This window comes from Lonchura striata, chromosome 17 (assembly GCF_050655825.1).
Source record: "Lonchura striata isolate lonStrDom1 chromosome 17, ASM5065582v1, whole genome shotgun sequence".
Classification (NCBI taxonomy): Eukaryota; Metazoa; Chordata; class Aves; order Passeriformes; family Estrildidae; genus Lonchura; species Lonchura striata.
The window spans coordinates 7,801,394-7,813,517 of NC_140719.1; positions in this window are offsets into that span (position 1 = coordinate 7,801,394).

Here is a 12,124-nt window from a genome sequence, read left to right on the forward strand (position 1 = left end):
ACACCGAAGTTGTCCCCACCTCAAACTTGTGCTGCCCTGATAGACCCAAGGGAGCCCTACAAACTGACATCAGGAACCTGGACTGCTGAGTTTTCTTTCCCAGGGAAAATGGAAAAAGGATGTGCCCAGGGGCCCCTGGCCCTGACTGCAAAAAATCCTTATATCAAAGGATGGACCCCACACCGAAGTTGTCCCCACCTCAAACTTGTGCTGCCCTGATAGACCCAAGGGAGCCCTACAAACTGACATCAGGAACCTGGACTGCTGAGTTTTCTTTCCAAGCAAAAATGGAAAAAGGATGTGCCCGGGGGCCCCTGGCCCTGACTGCAAAAAATCCTTATATCGAAGGATGGACCCCACACCAAAGTTGTCCCCACCTCAAACTTGTGCTGCCCTGATAGACCCAAGGGAGCCCTACAAACTGACATCAGGAACCTGGACTGCTGAGTTTTCTTTCCCAGGGAAAATGGCCAAAGGATGTGCCCAGGGGTCCCTGGCCCTGACTGCAAAAAATCCTTATATCGAAGGATGGACCCCACACCAAAGTTGTCCCCACCTCAAACTTGTGCTGCCCTGATAGACCCAAGGGAGCCCTACAAACTGACATCAGGAACCTGGACTGCTGAGTTTTCTTTCCCAGGGAAAATGGCCAAAGGATGTGCCCAGGGGCCCCTGGCCCTGACTGCAAAAAATCCTTATATCGAAGGATGGACCCCACACCGAAGTTGTCCCCACCTCAAACTTGTGCTGCTCTGATACACCCAAGGGAGCCCTACAAACTGACATCAGGAACCTGGACTGGTGAGTTTTCTTTCCCAGGGAAAATGGAAAAAGGATGTGCCCAGGGGCCCCTGGCCCTGGGTCCCTGGCCCTGACTGCAAAAAATCCTTATATCGAAGGATGGACCCCACACCAAAGTTGTCCCCACCTCAAACTTGTGCTGCCCTGATAGACCCAAGGCAGCCCTACAAACTGACATCAGGAACCTGGACTGCTGAGTTTTCTTTCCCAGCGAAAATGGAAAAAGGATGTGCCCAGGGGCCCCTGGCCCTGACTGCAAAGAATCCTTATATCGAAGGATGGACCCCACACCGAAGTTGTCCCCACCTCAAACTTGTGCTGCCCTGATAGACTCAAGGGAGCCCTACAAACTGACATCAGTAACCTGGACTGCTGAGTTTTCTTTCCCAGGGAAAATGGAAAAAGGTTGTGCCCAGGGGCCCCTGGCCCTGACTGCAAAAAATCCTTATATCGAAGGATGGACCCCACACCGAAGTTGTCCCCACCTCAAACTTGTGCTGCCCTGATAGACCCAAGGGAGCCCTACAAACTGACATCAGGAACCTGGACTGCTGAGTTTTCTTTCCAAGCGAAAATGGAAAAAGGATGTGCCCGGGGGCCCCTGGCCCTGACTGCAAAAAATCCTTATATCGAAGGATGGACCCCACACCAAAGTTGTCCCCACCTCAAACTTGTGCTGCCCTGATAGACCCAAGGGAGCCCTACAAACTGACATCAGGAACCTGGACTGGTGAGTTTTATTTCCCAGGGAAAATGGAAAAAGGATGTGCCCAGGGGCCCCTGGCCCTGGGCCCCTGGCCCTGACTGCAAAAAATCCTTTTATCGAAGGATGGACCCCACACCAAAGTTGTCCCCACCTCAAACTTGTGCTGTCCTGATAGACCCAAGGGAGCCCTACAAACTGACATCAGGAACCTGGACTGCTGAGTTTTCTTTCCCAGCGAAAATGGAAAAAGGATGTGCCCGGGGGCCCCTGGCCCTGACGGCAAAAAATCCTTATATCGAAGGATGGACCCCACACCAAAGTTGTCCCCACCTCAAACTTGTGCTGCTCTGATAGACCCAAGGCAGCCCTACAAACTGACATCAGGAACCTGGACTGCTGAGTTTTCTTTCCCAGGGAAAATGGAAAAAGGATGTGCCCAGGGGCCCCTGGACCTGGGCCCCTGGCCCTGACTGCAAAAATCCTTGTATCGAAGGATGGACCCCACACCGAAGTTGTCCCCACCTCAAACTTGTGCTGCCCTGATAGACTCAAGGGAGCCCTACAAACTGACATCAGTAACCTGGACTGCTGAGTTTTCTTTCCCAGGGAAAATGGAAAAAGGTTGTGCCCAGGGGCCCCTGGCCCTGACTGCAAAAAATCCTTATATCGAAGGATGGACCCCACACCGAAGTTGTCCCCACCTCAAACTTGTGCTGCCCTGATAGACCCAAGGGAGCCCTACAAACTGACATCAGGAACCTGGACTGCTGAGTTTTCTTTCCAAGCGAAAATGGAAAAAGGATGTGCCCAGGGGCCCCTGGCCCTGACTGCAAAAAATCCTTATATCGAAGGATGGACCCCACACCAAAGTTGTCCCCACCTCAAACTTGTGCTGCCCTGATAGACCCAAGGGAGCCCTACAAACTGACATCAGGAACCTGGACTGCTGAGTTTTCTTTCCCAGGGAAAATGGAAAAAGGATGTGCCCAGGGGCCCCTGGCCCTGGGTCCCTGGCCCTGACTGCAAAAAATCCTTATATCGAAGGATGGACCCCACACCAAAGTTGTCCCCACCTCAAACTTGTGCTGCCCTGATAGACCCAAGGGAGCCCTACAAACTGACATCAGGAACCTGGACTGCTGAGTTTTCTTTCCCAGCGAAAATGGAAAAAGGATGTGCCCGGGGGCCCCTGGCCCTGACGGCAAAAAATCCTTATATCGAAGGATGGACCCCACACCAAAGTTGTCCCCACCTCAAACTTGTGCTGCCCTGATAGACCCAAGGGAGCCCTACAAACTGACATCAGGAACCTGGACTGCTGAGTTTTCTTTCCCAGGGAAAATGGAAAAAGGATGTGCCCAGGGGCCCCTGGCCCTGGGCCCCTGGCCCTGACTGCAAAAATCCTTATATCGAAGGATGGACCCCACACCGAAGTTGTCCCCACCTCAAACTTGTGCTGCCCTGATAGACCCAAGGGAGCCCTACAAACTGACATCAGGAACCTGGACTGCTGAGTTTTCTTTCCCAGGGAAAATGGAAAAAGGGTGTGCCTAGGGGCCCCTGGCCCTGACTGCAAAAAATCCTTATATCGAAGGATGGACCCCACACCGAAGTTGTCCCCACCTCAAACTTGTGCTGCCCTGATAGACCCAAGGGAGCCCTACAAACTGACATCAGGAACCTGGACTGCTGAGTTTTCTTTCGCAGGGAAAATGGAAAAAGGATGTGCCCAGGGGCCCCTGGCCCTGGGCCCCTGGCCCTGACTGCAAAAATCCTTATATCGAAGGATGGACCCCACACCGAAGTTGTCCCCACCTCAAACTTGTGCTGCCCTGATAGACTCAAGGGAGCCCTACAAACTGACATCAGGAACCTGGACTGCTGAGTTTTCTTTCCCAGGGAAAATGGAAAAAGGATGTGCCCAGGGGCCCCTGGCCCTGGGCCCCTGGCCCTGACTGCAAAAAATCCTTATATCGAAGGATGGACCCCACACCAAAGTTGTCCCCACCTCAAACTTGTGCTGCCCTGATAGACCCAAGGGAGCCCTACAAACTGACATCAGGAACCTGGACTGCTGAGTTTTCTTTCCCAGGGAAAATGGAAAAAGGATGTGCCCAGGGGCCCCTGGCCCTGGGCCCCTGGCCCTGACTGCAAAAATCCTTATATCGATGGATGGACCCCACACCTAAGTTGTCCCCACCTCAAACTTGTGCTGCCCTGATAGACCCAAGGGAGCCCTACAAACTGACATCAGGAACCTGGACTGCTGAGTTTTCTTTCCCAGGGAAAATGGAAAAAGGTTGTGCCCAGGGGGCCCTGGCCCTGACTGCAAAAAATCCTTATATCGAAGGATGGACCCCACACCAAAGTTGTCCCCACCTCAAACTTGTGCTGCCCTGATAGACCCAAGGGAGCCCTACAAACTGACATCAGGAACCTGGACTGCTGAGTTTTCTTTCCAAGCGAAAATGGAAAAAGGATGTGCCCGGGGGCCCCTGGCCCTGACTGCAAAAAATCCTTATATCGAAGGATGGACCCCACACCAAAGTTGTCCCCACCTCAAACTTGTGCTGCCCTGATAGACCCAAGGGAGCCCTACAAACTGACATCAGGAACCTGGACTGCTGAGTTTTCTTTCCCAGGGAAAATGGAAAAAGGATGTGCCCAGGGGCCCCTGGCCCTGGGTCCCTGGCCCTGACTGCAAAAAATCCTTATATCGAAGGATGGACCCCACACCGAAGTTGTCCCCACCTCAAACTTGTGCTGCCCTGATAGACCGAAGGGAGCCCTACAAACTGACATCAGGAACCTGGACTGCTGAGTTTTCTTTCCCAGCGAAAATGGCCAAAGGATGTGCCCAGGGGCCCCTGGCCCTGACTGCAAAAAATCCTTATATCGAAGGATGGACCCCACACCAAAGTTGTCCCCACCTCAAACTTGTGCTGCCCTGATAGACCCAAGGGAGCCCTACAAACTGACATCAGGAACCTGGACTGCTGAGTTTTCTTTCCCAGGGAAAATGGAAAAAGGATGTGCCCAGGGGCCCCTGGCCCTGGGCCCCTGGCCCTGACTGCAAAAAATCCTTATATCTAAGGATGGACCCCACACCAAAGTTGTCCCCACCTCAAACTTGTGCTGCCCTGATAGACCCAAGGGAGCCCTACAAACTGACATCAGGAACCTGGACTGCTGAGTTTTCTTTCCCAGGGAAAATGGAAAAAGGATGTGCCCAGGGGCCCCTGGCCCTGGGCCCCTGGCCCTGACTGCAAAAATCCTTATATCGATGGATGGACCCCACACCAAAGTTGTCCCCACCTCAAACTTGTGCTGCCCTGATAGACCCAAGGGAGCCCTACAAACTGACATCAGGAACCTGGACTGCTGAGTTTTCTTTCCCAGGGAAAATGGAAAAAGGATGTGCCCAGGGGCCCCTGGCCCTGACTGCAAAAAATCCTTATATCGAAGGATGGACCCCACACCAAAGTTGTCCCCACCTCAAACTTGTGCTGCCCTGATAGACCCAAGGGAGCCCTACAAACTGACATCAGGAACCTGGACTGCTGAGTTTTCTTTCCCAGGGAAAATGGAAAAAGGATGTGCCCACGGGCCCCTGGCCCTGACTGCAAAAAATCCTTATATCGAAGGATGGACCCCACACCGAAGTTGTCCCCACCTCAAACTTGTGCTGCCCTGATAGACCCAAGGGAGCCCTACAAACTGACATCAGGAACCTGGACTGCTGAGTTTTCTTTCCCAGGGAAAATGGAAAAAGGATGTGCCCAGGGGCCCCTGGCCCTGGGTCCCTGGCCCTGACTGCAAAAAATCCTTATATCGAAGGATGGACCCCACACCAAAGTTGTCCCCACCTCAAACTTGTGCTGCCCTGATAGACCCAAGGCAGCCCTACAAACTGACATCAGGAACCTGGACTGCTGAGTTTTCTTTCCCAGCGAAAATGGAAAAAGGATGTGCCCAGGGGCCCCTGGCCCTGACTGCAAAGAATCCTTATATCGAAGGATGGACCCCACACCGAAGTTGTCCCCACCTCAAACTTGTGCTGCCCTGATAGACCCAAGGGAGTCCTACAAACTGACATCAGGAACCTGGACTGCTGAGTTTTCTTTCCCAGGGAAAATGGAAAAAGGATGTGCCCAGGGGCCCCTGGCCCTGACTGCAAAAAATCCTTATATCGAAGGATGGACCCCACACCAAAGTTGTCCCCACCTCAAACTTGTGCTGCCCTGATAGACCCAAGGGAGCCCTACAAACTGACATCAGGAACCTGGACTGCTGAGTTTTCTTTCCCAGGGAAAATGGAAAAAGGATGTGCCCAGGGGCCCCTGGGCCTGGGCCCCTGGCCCTGACTGCAAAAAATCCTTATATCGAAGGATGGACCCCACACCAAAGTTGTCCCCACCTCAAACTTGTGCTGCCCTGATAGACCCAAGGGATCCCTACAAACTGACATCAGGAACCTGGACTGCTGAGTTTTCTTTCCCAGGGAAAATGGAAAAAGGATGTGCCCAGGGGCCCCTGGCCCTGACTGCAAAAAATCCTTATATCGAAGGATGGACCCCACACCGAAGTTGTCCCCACCTCAAACTTGTGCTGCCCTGATAGACCCAAGGGAGCCCTACAAACTGACATCAGGAACCTGGACTGCTGAGTTTTCTTTCCCAGGGTAAATGGAAAAAGGATGTGCCCAGGGGCCCCTGGGCCTGGGCCCCTGGCCCTGACTGCAAAAATCCTTATATCGAAGGATGGACCCCACACCGAAGTTGTCCCCACCTCAAACTTGTGCTGCCCTGATAGACCCAAGGGAGCCCTACAAACTGACATCAGGAACCTGGACTGCTGAGTTTTCTTTCCCAGGGAAAATGGAAAAAGGATGTGCCCAGGGGCCCCTGGCCCTGACTGCAAAAAATCCTTATATCGAAGGATGGACCCCACACCGAAGTTGTCCCCACCTCAAACTTGTGCTGCCCTGATAGACCCAAGGGAGCCCTACAAACTGACATCAGGAACCTGGACTGCTGAGTTTTCTTTCCCAGGGAAAATGGAAAAAGGATGTGCCCAGGGGCCCCTGGCCCTGACTGCAAAAAATCCTTATATCAAAGGATGGACCCCACACCGAAGTTGTCCCCACCTCAAACTTGTGCTGCCCTGATAGACCCAAGGGAGCCCTACAAACTGACATCAGGAACCTGGACTGCTGAGTTTTCTTTCCAAGCAAAAATGGAAAAAGGATGTGCCCGGGGGCCCCTGGCCCTGACTGCAAAAAATCCTTATATCGAAGGATGGACCCCACACCAAAGTTGTCCCCACCTCAAACTTGTGCTGCCCTGATAGACCCAAGGGAGCCCTACAAACTGACATCAGGAACCTGGACTGCTGAGTTTTCTTTCCCAGGGAAAATGGCCAAAGGATGTGCCCAGGGGTCCCTGGCCCTGACTGCAAAAAATCCTTATATCGAAGGATGGACCCCACACCAAAGTTGTCCCCACCTCAAACTTGTGCTGCCCTGATAGACCCAAGGGAGCCCTACAAACTGACATCAGGAACCTGGACTGCTGAGTTTTCTTTCCCAGGGAAAATGGCCAAAGGATGTGCCCAGGGGCCCCTGGCCCTGACTGCAAAAAATCCTTATATCGAAGGATGGACCCCACACCGAAGTTGTCCCCACCTCAAACTTGTGCTGCCCTGATAGACCCAAGGGAGCCCTACAAACTGACATCAGGAACCTGGACTGCTGAGTTTTCTTTCCCAGGGAAAATGGAAAAAGGATGTGCCCACGGGCCCCTGGCCCTGACTGCAAAAAATCCTTATATCGAAGGATGGACCCCACACCGAAGTTGTCCCCACCTCAAACTTGTGCTGCCCTGATAGACCCAAGGGAGCCCTACAAACTGACATCAGGAACCTGGACTGCTGAGTTTTCTTTCCCAGGGAAAATGGAAAAAGGATGTGCCCAGGGGCCCCTGGCCCTGGGTCCCTGGCCCTGACTGCAAAAAATCCTTATATCGAAGGATGGACCCCACACCAAAGTTGTCCCCACCTCAAACTTGTGCTGCCCTGATAGACCCAAGGCAGCCCTACAAACTGACATCAGGAACCTGGACTGCTGAGTTTTCTTTCCCAGCGAAAATGGAAAAAGGATGTGCCCAGGGGCCCCTGGCCCTGACTGCAAAGAATCCTTATATCGAAGGATGGACCCCACACCGAAGTTGTCCCCACCTCAAACTTGTGCTGCCCTGATAGACCCAAGGGAGTCCTACAAACTGACATCAGGAACCTGGACTGCTGAGTTTTCTTTCCCAGGGAAAATGGAAAAAGGATGTGCCCAGGGGCCCCTGGCCCTGACTGCAAAAAATCCTTATATCGAAGGATGGACCCCACACCAAAGTTGTCCCCACCTCAAACTTGTGCTGCCCTGATAGACCCAAGGGAGCCCTACAAACTGACATCAGGAACCTGGACTGCTGAGTTTTCTTTCCCAGGGAAAATGGAAAAAGGATGTGCCCAGGGGCCCCTGGGCCTGGGCCCCTGGCCCTGACTGCAAAAAATCCTTATATCGAAGGATGGACCCCACACCAAAGTTGTCCCCACCTCAAACTTGTGCTGCCCTGATAGACCCAAGGGATCCCTACAAACTGACATCAGGAACCTGGACTGCTGAGTTTTCTTTCCCAGGGAAAATGGAAAAAGGATGTGCCCAGGGGCCCCTGGCCCTGACTGCAAAAAATCCTTATATCGAAGGATGGACCCCACACCGAAGTTGTCCCCACCTCAAACTTGTGCTGCCCTGATAGACCCAAGGGAGCCCTACAAACTGACATCAGGAACCTGGACTGCTGAGTTTTCTTTCCCAGGGTAAATGGAAAAAGGATGTGCCCAGGGGCCCCTGGGCCTGGGCCCCTGGCCCTGACTGCAAAAATCCTTATATCGAAGGATGGACCCCACACCGAAGTTGTCCCCACCTCAAACTTGTGCTGCCCTGATAGACCCAAGGGAGCCCTACAAACTGACATCAGGAACCTGGACTGCTGAGTTTTCTTTCCCAGGGAAAATGGAAAAAGGATGTGCCCAGGGGCCCCTGGCCCTGACTGCAAAAAATCCTTATATCGAAGGATGGACCCCACACCGAAGTTGTCCCCACCTCAAACTTGTGCTGCCCTGATAGACCCAAGGGAGCCCTACAAACTGACATCAGGAACCTGGACTGCTGAGTTTTCTTTCCCAGGGAAAATGGAAAAAGGATGTGCCCAGGGGCCCCTGGCCCTGACTGCAAAAAATCCTTATATCAAAGGATGGACCCCACACCGAAGTTGTCCCCACCTCAAACTTGTGCTGCCCTGATAGACCCAAGGGAGCCCTACAAACTGACATCAGGAACCTGGACTGCTGAGTTTTCTTTCCAAGCAAAAATGGAAAAAGGATGTGCCCGGGGGCCCCTGGCCCTGACTGCAAAAAATCCTTATATCGAAGGATGGACCCCACACCAAAGTTGTCCCCACCTCAAACTTGTGCTGCCCTGATAGACCCAAGGGAGCCCTACAAACTGACATCAGGAACCTGGACTGCTGAGTTTTCTTTCCCAGGGAAAATGGCCAAAGGATGTGCCCAGGGGTCCCTGGCCCTGACTGCAAAAAATCCTTATATCGAAGGATGGACCCCACACCAAAGTTGTCCCCACCTCAAACTTGTGCTGCCCTGATAGACCCAAGGGAGCCCTACAAACTGACATCAGGAACCTGGACTGCTGAGTTTTCTTTCCCAGGGAAAATGGCCAAAGGATGTGCCCAGGGGCCCCTGGCCCTGACTGCAAAAAATCCTTATATCGAAGGATGGACCCCACACCGAAGTTGTCCCCACCTCAAACTTGTGCTGCTCTGATACACCCAAGGGAGCCCTACAAACTGACATCAGGAACCTGGACTGGTGAGTTTTCTTTCCCAGGGAAAATGGAAAAAGGATGTGCCCAGGGGCCCCTGGCCCTGGGTCCCTGGCCCTGACTGCAAAAAATCCTTATATCGAAGGATGGACCCCACACCAAAGTTGTCCCCACCTCAAACTTGTGCTGCCCTGATAGACCCAAGGCAGCCCTACAAACTGACATCAGGAACCTGGACTGCTGAGTTTTCTTTCCCAGCGAAAATGGAAAAAGGATGTGCCCAGGGGCCCCTGGCCCTGACTGCAAAGAATCCTTATATCGAAGGATGGACCCCACACCGAAGTTGTCCCCACCTCAAACTTGTGCTGCCCTGATAGACTCAAGGGAGCCCTACAAACTGACATCAGTAACCTGGACTGCTGAGTTTTCTTTCCCAGGGAAAATGGAAAAAGGTTGTGCCCAGGGGCCCCTGGCCCTGACTGCAAAAAATCCTTATATCGAAGGATGGACCCCACACCGAAGTTGTCCCCACCTCAAACTTGTGCTGCCCTGATAGACCCAAGGGAGCCCTACAAACTGACATCAGGAACCTGGACTGCTGAGTTTTCTTTCCAAGCGAAAATGGAAAAAGGATGTGCCCGGGGGCCCCTGGCCCTGACTGCAAAAAATCCTTATATCGAAGGATGGACCCCACACCAAAGTTGTCCCCACCTCAAACTTGTGCTGCCCTGATAGACCCAAGGGAGCCCTACAAACTGACATCAGGAACCTGGACTGGTGAGTTTTATTTCCCAGGGAAAATGGAAAAAGGATGTGCCCAGGGGCCCCTGGCCCTGGGCCCCTGGCCCTGACTGCAAAAAATCCTTTTATCGAAGGATGGACCCCACACCAAAGTTGTCCCCACCTCAAACTTGTGCTGTCCTGATAGACCCAAGGGAGCCCTACAAACTGACATCAGGAACCTGGACTGCTGAGTTTTCTTTCCCAGCGAAAATGGAAAAAGGATGTGCCCGGGGGCCCCTGGCCCTGACGGCAAAAAATCCTTATATCGAAGGATGGACCCCACACCAAAGTTGTCCCCACCTCAAACTTGTGCTGCCCTGATAGACCCAAGGGAGCCCTACAAACTGACATCAGGAACCTGGACTGCTGAGTTTTCTTTCCCAGGGAAAATGGAAAAAGGATGTGCCCAGGGGCCCCTGGCCCTGGGCCCCTGGCCCTGACTGCAAAAATCCTTATATCGAAGGATGGACCCCACACCGAAGTTGTCCCCACCTCAAACTTGTGCTGCCCTGATAGACCCAAGGGAGCCCTACAAACTGACATCAGGAACCTGGACTGCTGAGTTTTCTTTCCCAGGGAAAATGGAAAAAGGGTGTGCCTAGGGGCCCCTGGCCCTGACTGCAAAAAATCCTTATATCGAAGGATGGACCCCACACCGAAGTTGTCCCCACCTCAAACTTGTGCTGCCCTGATAGACCCAAGGGAGCCCTACAAACTGACATCAGGAACCTGGACTGCTGAGTTTTCTTTCCCAGGGAAAATGGAAAAAGGATGTGCCCAGGGGCCCCTGGCCCTGGGCCCCTGGCCCTGACTGCAAAAATCCTTATATCGAAGGATGGACCCCACACCGAAGTTGTCCCCACCTCAAACTTGTGCTGCCCTGATAGACTCAAGGGAGCCCTACAAACTGACATCAGGAACCTGGACTGCTGAGTTTTCTTTCCCAGGGAAAATGGAAAAAGGATGTGCCCAGGGGCCCCTGGCCCTGGGCCCCTGGCCCTGACTGCAAAAAATCCTTATATCGAAGGATGGACCCCACACCAAAGTTGTCCCCACCTCAAACTTGTGCTGCCCTGATAGACCCAAGGGAGCCCTACAAACTGACATCAGGAACCTGGACTGCTGAGTTTTCTTTCCCAGGGAAAATGGAAAAAGGATGTGCCCTGGGGCCCCTGGCCCTGGGCCCCTGGCCCTGACTGCAAAAATCCTTATATCGATGGATGGACCCCACACCTAAGTTGTCCCCACCTCAAACTTGTGCTGCCCTGATAGACCCAAGGGAGCCCTACAAACTGACATCAGGAACCTGGACTGCTGAGTTTTCTTTCCCAGGGAAAATGGAAAAAGGATGGGCCCAGGGGCCCCTGGCCCTGACTGCAAAAAATCCTTATATCGAAGGATGGACCCCACACCGAAGTTGTCCCCACCTCAAACTTGTGCTGCCCTGATAGACCCAAGGGAGCCCTACAAACTGACATCAGGAACCTGGACTGCTGAGTTTTCTTTCCCAGGGAAACTGGAAAAAGGATGTGCCCAGGGGCCCCTGGGCCTGGGCCCCTGGCCCTGACTGCAAAAATCCTTATATCGAAGGATGGACCCCACACCAAAGTTGTCCCCACCTCAAACTTGTGCTGCCCTGATAGACCCAAGGGAGCCCTACAAACTGACATCAGGAACCTGGACTGCTGAGTTTTCTTTCCCAGGGAAAATGGAAAAAGGATGTGCCCAGGGGCCCCTGGACCTGGGCCCCTGGCCCTGACTGCAAAAATCCTTATATCGAAGGATGGACCCCACAACGAAGTTGTCCCCACCTCAAACTTGTGCTGCCCTGATAGACTCAAGGGAGCCCTACAAACTGACATCAGTAACCTGGACTGCTGAGTTTTCTTTCCCAGGGAAAATGGAAAAAGGTTGTGCCCAGGGGGCCCTGGCCCTGACTGCAA